Raw genomic sequence first — 15,457 nt, forward strand, 5'->3', positions numbered from 1 at the left:
AGGTGGTGATGGTTGAGGTTATTTAAAAGGGTTTTTGGAGGAGGTTTAAGTATGGTATTTGGAGGGTGTTTGGAGAGTATTTTGAGGTTTTTTGGAGGTTGGAAGGAGGTTGATATAAGAGAGGTGTATGGTGGTAAATGGTGTGATGAACAAAGCTAGTGAAGATGAAGAACCTTGAGTTTCAATGAAGAAGATGAAGATGGTGTTCTTCATTTAGCTTGTTGATGATCTTGGTGCTTTTCAATTTCTCCCGAGATGAAGATGAAAATGGTGTATGTTTTACAAAAGAAAACTCACAAGAACATGTGTAACTCTCTTCTATTCACACACACACACACACACACACACACACACACACACACATATATATATATATATATATATATATATATATATATATATATATATATATATATATATATAATGACCCCGGATGAAATTATGAGTATTTTGCTATCTCCATTCAATAAATTCAATCTATGCGGGGCTGTCTTTCTGAGGTTTATGAGGGCAAACTTCACTGGCTACTTCATCCTGATGGATGCCTTCTCTGTTTCTAGTGCATGGGAATCGACGTGGGCTTCTCATCCTTCTGTCTACTGGTGGAAATATGTTTGGAATAAATGGGTACACCCAAAAATTACAGGTTTTGTTTGGCGACTTAGCATAAGGCAATATCCACTGATGAGCGTATTAAGTCTCTGGGTTTTCGGTTTCCCTCTTGTTGTCTTTGTTGTTTTATATATATATATATATATATATATATATATATATATATATATATATATATATATATATATATATATATATATATATATATATATATATATATGGAAGCAAAAGAAAAATATCTAAATGACACTTGAGTTTAAGTCGGTTGATAGGAAGGCTGCAAGTTGTAGGAGGAGGAGCAAGTTGTAATAAGAGTAGGACCAAAAAGGTGGGTCTATTATATATATATATATATATATATATATATATATATATATATATATATATATATATATATATATATATATATATATATATATATATATATATATATATATATATATATGAAATTAAATTGATTCCTACTTTTTATGCCTACAAATGTTCCTACCCAATAAAATTATGACAACTGTCATCTTTCCATATTTTTTAAACTAAATCATTAAGACTATATTAGGAATATATCAAATACAATTAAATTGAATGGTGATTTGTTATAATTTTAATGGGTAGGAATAATTATAGGAATAAAAGGTAGGAAGCAATTTAATTTCTCTATATATATATATTCAATCGCACAACTAAAACTTCTTGTCATTGCGTTTTCCGTCATTGGTATTTCCGTGATTGTCACGTATAAAAATATTTTTCAACAAATTAAAATTGGTTTTATGTTTTTTTCTAAAATAAAATAAACCGGCTAATTTTTTCAAAAATCCAAGTGAACCGTTTAAATTAAATAAAATTACAATGAAATGAATCATTTTCATAACAAACTTTGTTTTTTTTCAACATATACTTAAATTTATTTAAATAAAAACACATAGTAAACATTTTAAAATATTTTAATGTGTTTGTATTTATATAAAAATATACTTTTCTCCCGTATTATATGAGATTTTATTTTTTATATAAAACTTACAGTTATATGTTTTTAATGTATTTATATTGATTTTCAAGTTATATTTATATGTATACTGATTGAACCAACGATCGAATTATTAAACCGAAAACCAGTATCCTGATTCAACTAAAAACCAAAATTTAAAATATTGCCTTAGCCTCGTCACAATCTCTCTTCCTATCCCTCTCTCTTCCAATCTCTCAATATCTATCTCTCTCCCCTCTTTTTCTATCAATATCTATCTCTCTCTCCCCTCTTTTTCTAAAGGACAAAGAGCATTTCTCAACAAAAATGAGTATTCCTCTCTGGCAAAGACCACTCATTTCTCAACAAAAGCGAATATGTAGCGAAAAGGTGTTTTGTTAAGTGGCACTTCTTATACCTCTCTAATCTCTATATCTCTCTCTTCCCATTTCTCTGTATGTCTCTCTTCCTTCCTCTCTTTCTAGTGGCAAAGACCATTTCTCAACAAAAGTGAATATGTAGTGAAAAAGTATTTGGTTGACGTGGCACGTTGCTACGCAAGATAAGTTGTAGGTGCATTGCACATAGCTTGATCGTGAGTCTTCTTTTCCATATTTTAATGGTGTATTTTCAGTTTTTTGTATGTTTTGGAGTTAAAGGTGATTGTTGCCTCCGGTCGTTGCTAGTGTGTTGACGACAATAATGCATTGGTGACGGTGGTTTACTGTAGACAAAGGTATGTGTAAGGGGATGTGGTTGTGACATATAGCAGTGGTGCTTGTGGTTAATACATGATGGTTTTAAAATTTAATAAAAATCGTTCCTCGCGTTCTAAAAAGAAAAGTTCAGGAATGGTAAATATGGTTTGTAAAAACGATTTTACCCTCACATGGCTTGCACATGTAATGTGCAAATTTAACTAGCCACGACACAAGTGACTGTTATTAAAAGTTTTCAATCCAAAGGAACCATCTTTAATGATAACAAAAAATAAGAACAAACTTTTTTTTGTAAAACCAAAACGATCATTTTTTAAGATTTGATTACTTCAAAAAAAGTAGATACACATACCAGAGGCCAAACTCTCTGCAAAAATATACTAATACCAAGTTGTACCATTTCATGCTTTCTTCGATACAAAATATACACACAAAAATAACCAATTCTTAAAATAACTTCCACTCAAAAAACCTTCAGCCTTTTTAAATGTTTTTCTTGTTAATTAACTGTTTTTTTCTTGTTAACGGGCCCAAATCAAGCCCATTATGCACTACATTCATGAAAAAAAGCCAATCAAAAAAAGTTACTAAAAATAATTTTAACAATATGAAATTAACTGAAATAGTTGGAATGTATTATTTACTGAAGGGTATCTCTCAGACAAATGCCTCGATTAGTCTTCATGATGAATGGAATGGATATATCAGACTCGTCATCTATGAAATCATCATCAAGAAAACCCTTTTTATTTTAATAAAATAAAAAACCTCAGACATCCAAGGAAGGAGTAAACAGCATTAGCTCTCAAGCCTGGCGAAGGCGAAAGCTCTTAGGCGGCCACTGCGAATGTCTCTGAGAAACAAGCCTTTGGATTATCATCACAGGTATCAACAATCAAGCCAATCAAATTCAACGACAAACCATTAACGATTAAACCGAATTAATGAACATGAAATAGAGATCAAATAATAATGGAGTTTAGGATCAGACTGACGTGCAAATAAGATTTCGTTCAGCAGAGCACAAAACTGCGCCTATGATAACAAAATTCGATATCGTTTAGCATCATCTCCCAAACCCTACTGAAATCTAATCTCTGTTTTCGGATTTTTGTAAAAGTAAACCAAAATCGAAAAAAAAAAAAATAATCAAAAAATCGGTAGCTCATAGTAACTACGAACTTTATTACGAACAAATTGCAGCATACCGTTCGAACAGAAAAAAAGAGAGTTAGATTTGGCAATGGAACCCTAATTCACCGTATTAGAAAAAAAAAGCGGCGTTCAAAGAGAATCGATCAAAGAATGAAGAGCGTGTGTAAAACCCTAACTCTTTGTTGAATTTATAGACATGTCGACGGGCTACAATACTAGGTTATTTATTGCAATTTACAAAACCACCCCCTCCCGATGGTTAAAGTGTTCTAACTTCTATCGGTACTTCTCTTATATTTACCTAACATCTTTGTCTTTTTATTTTGTAGAGTTTTTCTTTATTAAAAGATAGAGTTACTAAAAAATATAACAGTTATTTTTTTATTAAAAAATATAACAATTATTAGAAGGAAAATACTTAAAATGATAATATTGTTTTCATTTTAGACATGTTTAGTCACTATTATTAATTTATTTGCAAAACATTAGTTAACTTGTTGGTTTTTCCACATTACGTTCGTATGACTTGTTCTTGTAGGTTTCAACCAAAAGATCAACAAAAATGTGCAAAGGCTCTATTTGTCTCTGTCATTCTATGAGTCTCTTCCCTTTTGTATATGACATCGCCACTCCATTTGGCAGCATCCGATAATTCGAAAGCTCTTGTGATTCGTGTACAACGAACCTCATAGATGTAATGTCGTCAAATCTTGAAGACGAAAATCACGGCCCCAACTCCAAATCATGCGTCGGATAATTCGTCTCATGAGCCTTCAGCTGCCTCGAAGTGTAAGCGATCACGCGACCCTTCTGCATCAGCACTACCTCCAAACATGTGATTGAAGCATCACAATAAACCACAAAATCATCAACATCATTTGATGGATCAGCTGAATCTGAACATGAGGCAGCGTCGATGGTTAGATGTGGTGAAAGATTATGATTGTGAGATCCTTTATCACCCGTGAAATGTCAATATAGTGGCTGATGCTCTGATCAGTCGCAAGGTGGTCGCAACTCCGATCAGAGACATATGTTTGATGATGACCGTGATGAATCCATTATTGGAGAGGATTTGTGAGGCTCAGGCCGAGGCTATGAATAAAAAACACCAGCCAGCTTTCGAGACTCTAAGACATCGGTTGTGTGAGGCGCCGATTCTAACCTTGCCATATGGATTTTTCGGTGACTTTGGCATCTCTGCTCATCTTTTCGATGAAATATGATATTTTTTCAACGATTTTTGTTTTTCTGGCAATGTTTGATCATCTCGTGTCCTCTCGCAGCTAATCTAAATGTAAACTTGCTAGAAGTTTGAGCATCTTAATTGACCTAAATACAAGAGTCGCATAAACATGTTCATAATAAGGTTCATTATTAACTAAAGAAAGAATGTATTAAAGCTTTAATGGTGAAGAAGGAATATCGATTAGGCATTGTGCTGATTGACAATGTTTTTGGTTCCCTTTTGGAAGTTCCACATGATACGAATATAATTTTTGTCCATTGCATTTGATTAAATCCTAACATTTATCACAATATTCATCAAATTCATTAAATGCGTACGTTTTTAGTCTTAACCTAACCAGGATAAAAAGTACAAAAGGGCGCCTCAATGTAACGTCCCGTTTTCACCTTTTTAGATAATAAGGTATAAACCTTTGTTTAAAAAATTTAAAAGTTAAATATATTACTCCTTACCTGGAGTAATCTAAATAGAAGTTTTAGTAGACACGAATACAAACACTAGATATAAAGATCGCCAAATCCAAGCTTGTATGAAAACATTACTATTATTCGAAGTTGGGACGAAAATATCATTTAATGTCAACTCCAAACCACTACCTTCACATATTTTATGACTTTCTTTTAAACACGTTAAAATGTTCTACATCAGAATAAATCAGAACAATCTCATGAAAATTAATATAAACAATATGAATCATAGTACCATGGACTGAATATATTTAGAGAAAAAGTTGCCTTTTGATCCTATGAAGTGCAACAAGGGCTCGGTATTCATAATCAAATTATATTCTTCATGTTACAATCTTCTTAATTCATTTTATTTACTGCACATTATTGCAAATATTATTACCTTATCCATATTAAAATAATCAAGGATTAGAAGTAATATTTCAATGGCATTACTATTAGGTTTTCTATGTATCAAATACAATCTAAAACAGGTAGCGGAGAAATCGAAACTCGATATACCTAATTGTACATGCAACTTATGGATGTATGGTTTCATACTAATTAAATCTACCATAGATAATAAAGATACAATGGAAAATCACATACCTCTTTTGATGTAACATCCATAAAATTTCAATAAATTTAAACTTTTCAAAACAACTCTTTTTCTATAGAAATATTTACAAAAAAACGTTGTTCCCAAAACATTATTTAAAAATCAGAATCTCTTTGAGCATAGTTTCCAAAAAGTTCGCATTATCAGAGTTTCACAGAAAATCATAAGTCCAAAACATGAGGATGTGTATAGTCACGCCTTCATCTTGTCACAGATCCAAGCTTCTAGGGCATGCTTATCACGTAAAGTTGCAAACTTTACGTGTATGCATGGCTATAAAGGTTCTAAATGCTTATTTTAAGTTCTTCAAGGAGCTTCATGCTCAAAAGGGACCTCAATCATGACCAAGACTACAACTTTATGCTTATAGAATCCAAGGAGAGTCCAAATCTGACGTTACAACTTCAGATCTATCCCATAACTCGAGTCATTAACTTAACATTCCATAAAGGAAACCCTATAACTCAACCAATATAAGAGATCTACAAGGAAATGGCGATTTGGGTACCTCTAGAAGATGATAATAGAGATAAATGTTGATTCCCACACTCCACTTACTCCAATCCCTTTCTCATCCAAGCCTTCTCCCTCCAAAGATCCTCTTTTCAAGCTTCAACACACAAAAAGGGCACACACACACGGATTAGGGTCCCACAAGAGCTCTCTAGAACTGTAAAGAGGCCTAAAGGGGGCTGAGGCTCCTTTAAATAGGGTGTAAAACCCCAAGAATTAGGGTTTCATCTGCCACCACCTACTCGCCAAGTCCCAATATGGACTCGTCGAGTATGTCACTTATCACGCGATCCCACCCTGCTGCTACTCGATGAGTAGGGCGACAAACTCGTCGAGTAGGCCTTAACCCAAGAAATCTTATTTAAACCATACTTGAGAATCGGGGCGTTACAACTCCCCCCACTTATTTTAGACTTCGTCCTCGAAGTCTGCTGCAGATGAAACTGAAAACAATTATGGATAGTGCTCTCTCATCTCTTCTTCAGTCTCCCACGTCCACTCGGAACCCTTCTGGTGCTGCCATTACACCTTCACCAGCTGAACCACCTTGTTCCTCAAGGTCTTCGTCTTCCGATCCAAGATCGCAGTTGGTCTCTCGATATAATTCAGGTTGCTATCAACCTGAATATCCTCTAAGGGTACAATTGCTAACTCGTCCACCAAACACTTCCTCAGCTGAGAAACATGGAAAGTGTTGTGGATCTGGCTAAGCTCTGCCGGAAGATCCAACCGATAACCACCCGACCCACTCAGGCCATAACCCTAAAAGGACCAATGAACCTGGGGACCAGCTTGCCCCTCTTCTGAAACCTAATAACACCCTTCCAGGGTGATACCTTCAGGAGGACCATATCGCCCACCTGAAACTCTAGGTCCGAACGCCTCCTGTCGGCGTAACTCTTCTGCCTACTTTGCGTAGTCTGCAGTCTGCTACGAACCTGCTGAATCAGCATTGTGGTCTTGAGAACCACCTCGCTGCTCCCGATGACTCGTTGACCGACCTCTCCCCAACAAATCAGGGTCATGCACTTCCTTCCATATAACATCTCGAAAGGAGGATGGTCAATGCTAGAGTGGTAACTGTTGTTATACGAAAATTCCGCTAGTGGAAGATACGTATCCCAATAACCTCCGAAGTCTAAAACACATGCTCGAAGCATGTCCTCGAGAGTCTGAATCGTCCTATCGCTCTGCCCGTCCGTCTAAGGGTGGAAAGCAGTGCTAAAATAAAGACGGGTCCCCATCTCATCGTGAAACCTCTTCCAAAATTTGGAAGTAAAACGAACGTCTCGGTCTGACACTACCGAAACAGGAACTCCGTGCTATGCTACTACCTCACGCACATAGATGTTGGCTAGCTTCTCAGCCGATATGCTCTCCTAGATCGGTATAAAGTGCGCGCTCTTGGTCAGCCGATCCACTATGACCCAAATCGAATCCACTCCCCGCGCGGTCCTAGGAAACTTAGTGATAAAAATCCATGGTAATGTCCTCCCATTTCCATACAGGAATGTCTAACGGCTACATCTTGTCATGGGGTCTTTGGTGCTCTGCCTTGACCTTCCTGCAGGTCAGGCATCTCTCCACATACCAGGCGACATCCTACTTCATGCAAGGTCACCAATAGTCGGGTCGAAGATCCCTGTACATCTTTGCCGCCCCTGGGGGTGGATGGAAAATCGAGACTTGTGGGCCTCGTCCATCAACACCTGTCGTAATCCGCCCCAGTACGGTACCTAAACTCTCCCATGAAGGGTCAACAATCCCCGACTGTCATAATCAAAAGAAGCTACTCGGCCCACGATCTTCTCACACTTTTGCCTCTCCTCCTTGAGGCCCTCAACCCGTGCCTCCTTGATCCACTCCAACAACAGAGTAATCACTGTCATCCTTAAACATATATCCCTGATTGGGGTCACTTCCGTCTTGCGACTCAAGGCGTCGGCCACTACGTTGGCCTTCCCCGAGTGATAAAGGATCTCACAATCGTAATCCTTCACCACATCTAACCACCGACGCTGCCTCATGTTAAGGTTCGGCTGGTCCATGAGGTATCTCAGACTCTTGTGATCCGTGTAGATGGTACAATGGACCCCATAGAGGTAGTGTCTCCAAATCTTGAGGGCGAACACCACTGCCCCCAACTCCAAGTCGTGCGTCGGATAGTTAGCCTCGTGATGCTTCAATTGTCTAGAGGCGTAAGCTATCACATGCCCCCGCTACATCAACACTACTCCCAAACCTGTTATTGAGGCATCACAGTAGACTACAAAATCATCCACTCCCTCTGGCGGGGTAAGAATTGGTGCCTCGCACAATCGCTGTCTGAGGGTCTCAAATGCCGCCTGCTGCTCAGGCCCCTAACGAAACACCACCGACTTCTTGGTCAGTCGAGTGAGTGGTACTGCTATCTTGGAGAAATCCTGGATGAATCTCCTATAGTATCCTGCCAAACCTAGGAAGCTCTGAATCTCAAATGGAGACCTCGGGACCTCCCACTGCATCACGGCCTCGATTTTGGCCGGATCCACTAGAATACCCTTCTGGTTGACGAGGTGACCAAGGAATTGCACCTCACGCAACCAGAACTCACACTTGGAGAACTTCGCAAAAAGTATCTCCCTCCTCAGTGTCTCTAGTACCTCTCTCAGATGCTCCTCGTGTTGCTCCTGAGTCTTGGAGTAAACCAAGATATCGTCAATGAATACTATCACCGACCAATCTAACATTGGTCTGCATACGCGGTTCATGAGATCCATGAACGCGGCTGGAGCATTGGTGAGCCCAAAAGGAATCACCACAAACTCATAATGACCTTAACGGGTCCTAAAAGCTGTCTTCTGAACATCCTCATCCCTGACCTACATCTGGTGATAACCGGAGCGCAGATCAATCTTGGAGAACCAAGATGCTCCCTGAAGCTGATCGAACAAGTCGTCTATCCTCGGGAGTGGGTAACGGTTCTTAACTGTTACCTTGTTCAACTCCCGGTAATCGATGCACATACGGTGCGACCCATCCTTCTGCTTCACAAACAGGATCGGGGCTCCCCAGGGTGAACTACTCGGTCTAATGAAAGCCTTGTCTAGCAGCTCCTACATCTGCGTAGACAACTCCTGCATCTCTGGAGGAGCTAACTGATACAATGCCTTGGCTATCGGAGGCGCACCAGGGACTAGGTCAATCCTTAACTCAACCTATCTCTCCGGTGGTATCCCAGGCAAATCCTCCGGGAATACGTTAGGGTAGTCTTGCACTACCGATACATCGTCGACTGACACCTTGCCCTTCTCCCGGGCATCTAGAACGTAGGCGACGAACCCTACGCAACCCTGCTGAAAGTAGCACCTCGCCCTCGCTGTTGAGCAAAGGATCGGTCCGCGCTGTGGCCTCTAGCCCTGAATCACTAACTCTCCCCCACTTGGGGTGCGGACCCTCACTAGCTGTAACTCACAGTCAATCACCTCCCCATTGGGGCTCATCCAATCCATACCCACTATAACCTTATTCCCTTGCATAGGAATAGGAACTAGATCTACTGAAAACTGCTCATCGAATAACTGAAGCGAACACCACTTATGCACTCTCGTGACCCTGACGGTCCTATCATCGACTATGTCAACCTCAAGGGGACAATCCAACTCCCCCGGAACTCTGCTAAACCTCTTGCTAAGCGCAAGCGAAACAAACGATCGGGTAGCCCTCAAATCAAAAGAAGACTTTAGTTGATATTCCATTCACTAAGAACGACCCTATATATATATATATATATATATATATATATATATATATATATATATATATATATATATATATATATATATATATATATATATATATATATATAGAAACACATAACTATAAGAACAATGATCAATAAACAATAATAAAGAGATGAAGGAAAATACATACCCGTCACCACATCAGGAGTTGCTCGCGCCTCCGCTGCTGTCATCTGAAAAGCTCTACTCTTCGCCATTGGCGCCTCACTTCGGCCCTAACGGCCGTCTGTAATCCTCAATGTTGGAGGGGCAGGTGCTACCACCTTCCCTGCTGCTGCAGTCAAACTCGAACATTGGGACTTTTTATGTCCCCTCTGATTGCAATGGAAGCAAATCAGATCAGATGTTGCGGTAATGGTAGGAGTAGCTGTACAATCTCTGCTTATATGCCTAGTCCGGCCGCACTTGTAGCAATCGGGACTCCCTACCTTGCACGCCCCATCGTGCAATCTCCCATACTTGCCACACCGACTGTGGCTCTACTGTCCTCTAGATCTGTGATCTGATACCTTGGGCTTCTTGCCCGAACTCCTTGTACCCGAAGCCACCTACGACTTCCTCTTTCTCTCCATCTCAAGGTCAATCTCTCTCTCTCTCTATCTATCTCTCTCTCTCTCACGAGCCCTAACAATCATGTCATCCAGCGTTTTATAGCTAGACCGACTCACAAACTGGCAGATTTCACTCCGCAACATCTCATGATACCGGGCCTTCTTCATTTCCTCATTAGTTGCGTACTAAGGAACGAGAAGAGCCCTCTCCCTAAACTTGGCGGTAATCTCCGCCACCGTCTCCGTAGTCTGAGTAAGATCCTGAAACTCCCTTGCTAACTGTTTCACCTCAATGACCGGTGCAAACTCGACTCTAAATCTGGTAGTAAAATCAGCCCAAGTCAAAGCATCAAGTGCTGCGTCATCCCCGATGACATGCCCAATCTCCTCCCACCAATCTCGTGCCCTATCCTTCAGAAGGCAGGATGCTAATCTGACCTTGTCCCCCTCGGGACATCTGCTGGTGTGGAACGCGTTGGCAACATCTACCAACCACCTAATACTCGCAATGGGGTCCCGCGGCCCATGGTAGTCTGGAGCTCCACAAGCCCGGAGCTCCCTGAAGGTGAGTGTGCATGACCCTATCATGGCCGCCATCTCAGCACGGAACGTACTCAACTTCTCATCCATCAACTCTAAAATACCCTCCTTGATCAAGCCAAATATCACAGAAGTCTGCTCAAGTATGATGCGGGTAACCTCTGAAGTGAAAAACTCCCTAGTCTGCTCATCCAACTGCTCAGCCCCCGAGCTTGATCCTGATCCCTCCCCGACACCTGAACTGCCACCTGCTGGTCTAGGGAGAAAACCACCATTCTGAAAACACATTATGATAAACATCAGAAACACAGATATATCTCGAGGGATCATTACTACTACAGGTTTTCCAGTCTCATCTCAGCCTTCCTTGATTCAAGTACGGATCTTCTGCTTCTAGTAGTATGGGCCCCTACTACCTTCCACATTTATCCGTACCTTCCTCAAGAACTGCCTCAACTCCACCAAGCCACTACTACTGCTACTGATCTCTGCTACTCTCATCCTAGGCTTGCCCTAGGGAAATCTCCGACTCGGCCAAAACCAATCCTCAGCTGCTGAAGGCCCCATAATAATGCCAATTAGTCATCATCTGAATACCGCCACATGTGACAAGGCTCAGATAATCCTTCGAGTAGAAGACTCGTTCCTACAACGGTTGGACTCAAACAAGAGCTGTGTAGTAGGGCCAAATCCAACACTCTGAGATTATCCAACCCTGATCACATGTGATGTGACATATTCACCTAATGGATAACTCCCATCACTTGGAGTCCCACAAAGCACAAAGCAAGCAACATTCGGACATAGGAACAAATCAAGCAACTCTATTCTAATAGCAAGAAATTGTACTAGCTTCCATTGCTAGGCTCACAATATCAGGCATAACCTAATCAGGCTATCCTACTGCTGTCTACTCATACTAGCATGCAATTCTCATAAAGCTGAAACACATATAGAAGGCACATAAGGCATCTCCCTAGATCCTTAGTCTTATTTTAGCACGTTGTTCTACTAAAACTGAAACGGATAATCATAATGTAAACTTGTATAGGTAATCTGGGAGTACTTACTTGAGCTCGGCTGATTGCATGCACCACACCCTTTTCTCGTTTTCAAAATCCTTTTCTTTTTAAGTCTCTTTTTCAAAAATTCTTTTGAAAACATTTTTCTTTCAAAAATCTTTTACTATTTCCTTAATTTGAGTTTAGTCACACCCATAAGTGTGCCTGAATCCCTCAAACCAAGGCTCTGATACTAACTTCTAACGACCCAAAATACGACCCATTTTTTTGTTTAAATAATACGAAGGTTATCAACGATCTATAGTATATCATAAATCATACATCATAAGTCCCGAAAAGTTATAATAGAGGTGTCATAACAAAAGAACTGTAACAACATATCGTAGTACTTGAAATAAACTCCCAGGACAAAAGTTAAAGTCGTGGTGTGTGCAATGCCATCATCTCGAGCCCTTCCCTTTGCTTGCGAAAGTACCTGAAACCACAACTGAAACTGTAAGCACAAAGCTTAGTGAGCTCCCCCAGACTACAACATACCATACAATCATATAAACACATATTGGGCCTTGCCCACTGCATCGGATCGAAGTCCGGAAACTGCATCGGATCGAAGTCCAGAACTAACCAGGGCCTAGCCCTCTGCATCAGACTGAAGATCAGAAACTGCATAGGACCGAAGTTCGGAACTGACTGGGACCTTGTACCCTGCATCGGACTGAAGTCCAGAACTAACTGCATCGGATCGAAATCCGGAACTGATTGGGACCTTCTCCCCTCCATCGGACCGAAATCCGGAAACTGACTGAGCATAACAAAGCATAGCATAAACATATCAACTAGCATAAAACACATATATTGCATATTGCATCAGACCGAATTCCGGGACACATAACACAAAGACATGTTTGAATCACAAATACATCAAGCACACTGAACTATTGCATTGGACCAAAGTCTGGAACTACTGCTAACTAGACGGGCCGACATTGTGGCTATAGACCCGTTCCTACTAGAAGGAAAACTCACCTCATAACGTTGGCTGCTGAGATGCTTACTCTAACGCAGGCTGGCTGCTGCTCCGGAACTGTTCGGCTACAAATCCCACAAAACACTAGGTCAGGTACTGATGACTGAACTGAGGGTATAAAAACCATTTTACCCCTGATTAAAGTCAAAGTCCCTAGTCAAGGTTAACAGTCCATGTTTACCTTAACTCGCCAAGTACCCTGAAATTTCTTCCCACTCATCGAGTCACCGGGGTGACTCGCCGAGTTCTTACGATTTACGATCGAACCCTTAAGACTACTCGTCGGGTTACCTTCTAACAACACAATGCATACACATGCATTCATAACTTGGGGAAAACTCATTCGACTCACCGAGTTGTTCTTCAAGTCGTCGAGTTTATGGCAATCTTCATCGGACTCGCCGAGTTGATCATCCAACTCGTCGAGTCTATGGCTATCTTCATAGGACTCGCCGAGTCAACCTTGCGACTCGCCGAGTTCATGTTGTCCTCATTCTCAATAGACTTGATTTGAGCCATGCAGCGGCTCCAAATCACAAATCCAAGCTTCTAGGGCATGCCTATCACGTAAAGTTGCAAACTTTACGTGAATGCATGGCTATAAAGGCTCTAAATGCTTATTTTAAGTTCTTCACGGAGCTTCATGCTCAAAAGGGACCTCAATCATGACCAAGAATGCAACTTTATGCTTCTAGAATCCAAGGAGAGTCCAGATCTGAAGTTACAACTTCAGATCTAGCCCATAGCTCAAGTCATTAACTTAACATTCCATAAAAGAAACCCTATAACTCAACCAATAGAAGAGATCTGCAAGGAAATGGCAATTTGGGTACCTCTAGAAGATGATAATTGATATAAGTGTTGATTCCCACACTCCACTTGCCCCAATCCCCTTATCCTCCAAGCCTTCTCCCTCCAAAGATCCTCTTTTCAAGCTTCTACACACAAAAAGGACACACACACACGGATTAGGGTCTCGCAAGAGCTCTCCAGAACTGTAAAGAGGCCTAAAGGTGCTGAGGCTCCTTTAAATAGGGTGTAAAACCCAGAGAATTAGGGTTTCATTTGCCAGCATCTACTCACTGAGTCCCAATATGGACTCATCGAGTAGGTCACTTATCACGCGATCCCACCCTGTTGCTACTCGACGAGTAGGGCGACAACCTCGTCGAGTAGGCCTTAACCCAAGAAATCTTATTTAAACCATACCTGAGAATTGGGGTGTTACATGGACCATCTACAAGTAGTTCAGCTTCCGGAAGAGTGAAGTCGATTTTCGCAACGAAGTCTTCAGTTCCTTATAGGTGTGTCAGCTCATAGTCGCATCTGCAAAACTCCGCGACATAGTCCTTAAGGAGGCTTAGAGCAGTATGTTAAGCACCCACACATATATCATCTTTTTGAATTCCTCAAAAGTAAGCAGCCAATGTGAGAATGTCATTAGTATTAATCGAAGGGAAATCAACATCAGTGATGGTCCGGGGTGTTGGTTTGTTCCGGAGAATGTGAAATCGAAATAATGGACAGTTGTGTTGGAACTTCACTAGAATCTTTCTTCCAAACCCATCAACTTTGGTAATTCTCTTCCTCGTCCACACTTTCTTAAGAGGTTGTGCATTCTTGGAATAGAATGTTTCAAGCCTTTCTTGCTCAGTCCGGAGAGTCATTTCATGATCGTCAGATTGGTGGAGAGGAGCAAACTTGATGTAGTATTTGCTGTACGGAGAGAGAGTAAGATCAAATTGTTTGGAGTCATTTGTAGGAACATCATAATACATGAACGGAATGATTTCATAATCACGAAGAATGCCTTCACGACATAGAGGTGATATGCCATGCATCGGATCAGGATTATGCTTGAGAGCTAGGATTCGGATGTTGTCCTCTAATGCCTTGTTAATTCCTCCTAAGACCATCCATGTTTTTGATTTAGAGGAGGTCCGGAGTGGGTTGCTTGTTGTTCGGCTGTTAAGGGATTTTGCCTTTATCTCTCTTCAATGAAGACATGATGAACTTCATGTTCTCATCGATAATGGGGTTCAGAAGAGGTTCTTCCGGAATGTCATCAGGGATCTGGAGTGGGGAACCCTGGTCTAAAGGAGCGATTTTTGCGGCCAAAATGAGAGGAAGCATTGAGGGAGTGGCTCGGAAAGCTTGAGCTGTAAGTAGGGACTTCGCATTGGCCATTTGGATTCACATCCGAAGAGCATCAGGTAGAAAAGATGGCCAGGAGCCCGCGGACCAAATTCTATTTT

At 40.7% G+C, this 15,457-nt stretch overlaps 1 long non-coding RNA gene and 3 other non-coding genes across 4 annotated transcripts; 1 reads left to right on the forward strand and 3 right to left on the reverse strand.

Moving 5' to 3' along the window:
* The first annotated feature begins 1,723 nt into the window (after positions 1-1,723).
* LOC144997825 (uncharacterized) lies at positions 1,724-4,690 on the forward strand. Its single transcript, XR_013659955.1, has 2 exons — positions 1,724-3,183; positions 3,992-4,690. It is a non-coding gene; the product is annotated as an uncharacterized LOC144997825 (long non-coding RNA).
* On the reverse strand, positions 2,951-3,035 carry LOC144999337 (small nucleolar RNA SNOR75). The gene has a single exon (XR_013660847.1). It is a non-coding gene; the product is annotated as a small nucleolar RNA SNOR75 (small nucleolar RNA).
* On the reverse strand, positions 3,064-3,186 carry LOC144999408 (small nucleolar RNA SNORD14). The gene has a single exon (XR_013660879.1). It is a non-coding gene; the product is annotated as a small nucleolar RNA SNORD14 (small nucleolar RNA).
* Positions 3,277-3,376, reverse strand: LOC144999301 (small nucleolar RNA Z122). Its single transcript, XR_013660813.1, has one exon. It is a non-coding gene; the product is annotated as a small nucleolar RNA Z122 (small nucleolar RNA).
* Positions 4,691-15,457: the final 10,767 nt, after the last annotated feature.

Source organism: Lactuca saligna, chromosome 5 (assembly GCF_052625555.1).
Source record: "Lactuca saligna cultivar CGN05327 chromosome 5, ASM5262555v1, whole genome shotgun sequence".
In the NCBI taxonomy this organism is placed as follows: Eukaryota; Viridiplantae; Streptophyta; class Magnoliopsida; order Asterales; family Asteraceae; genus Lactuca; species Lactuca saligna.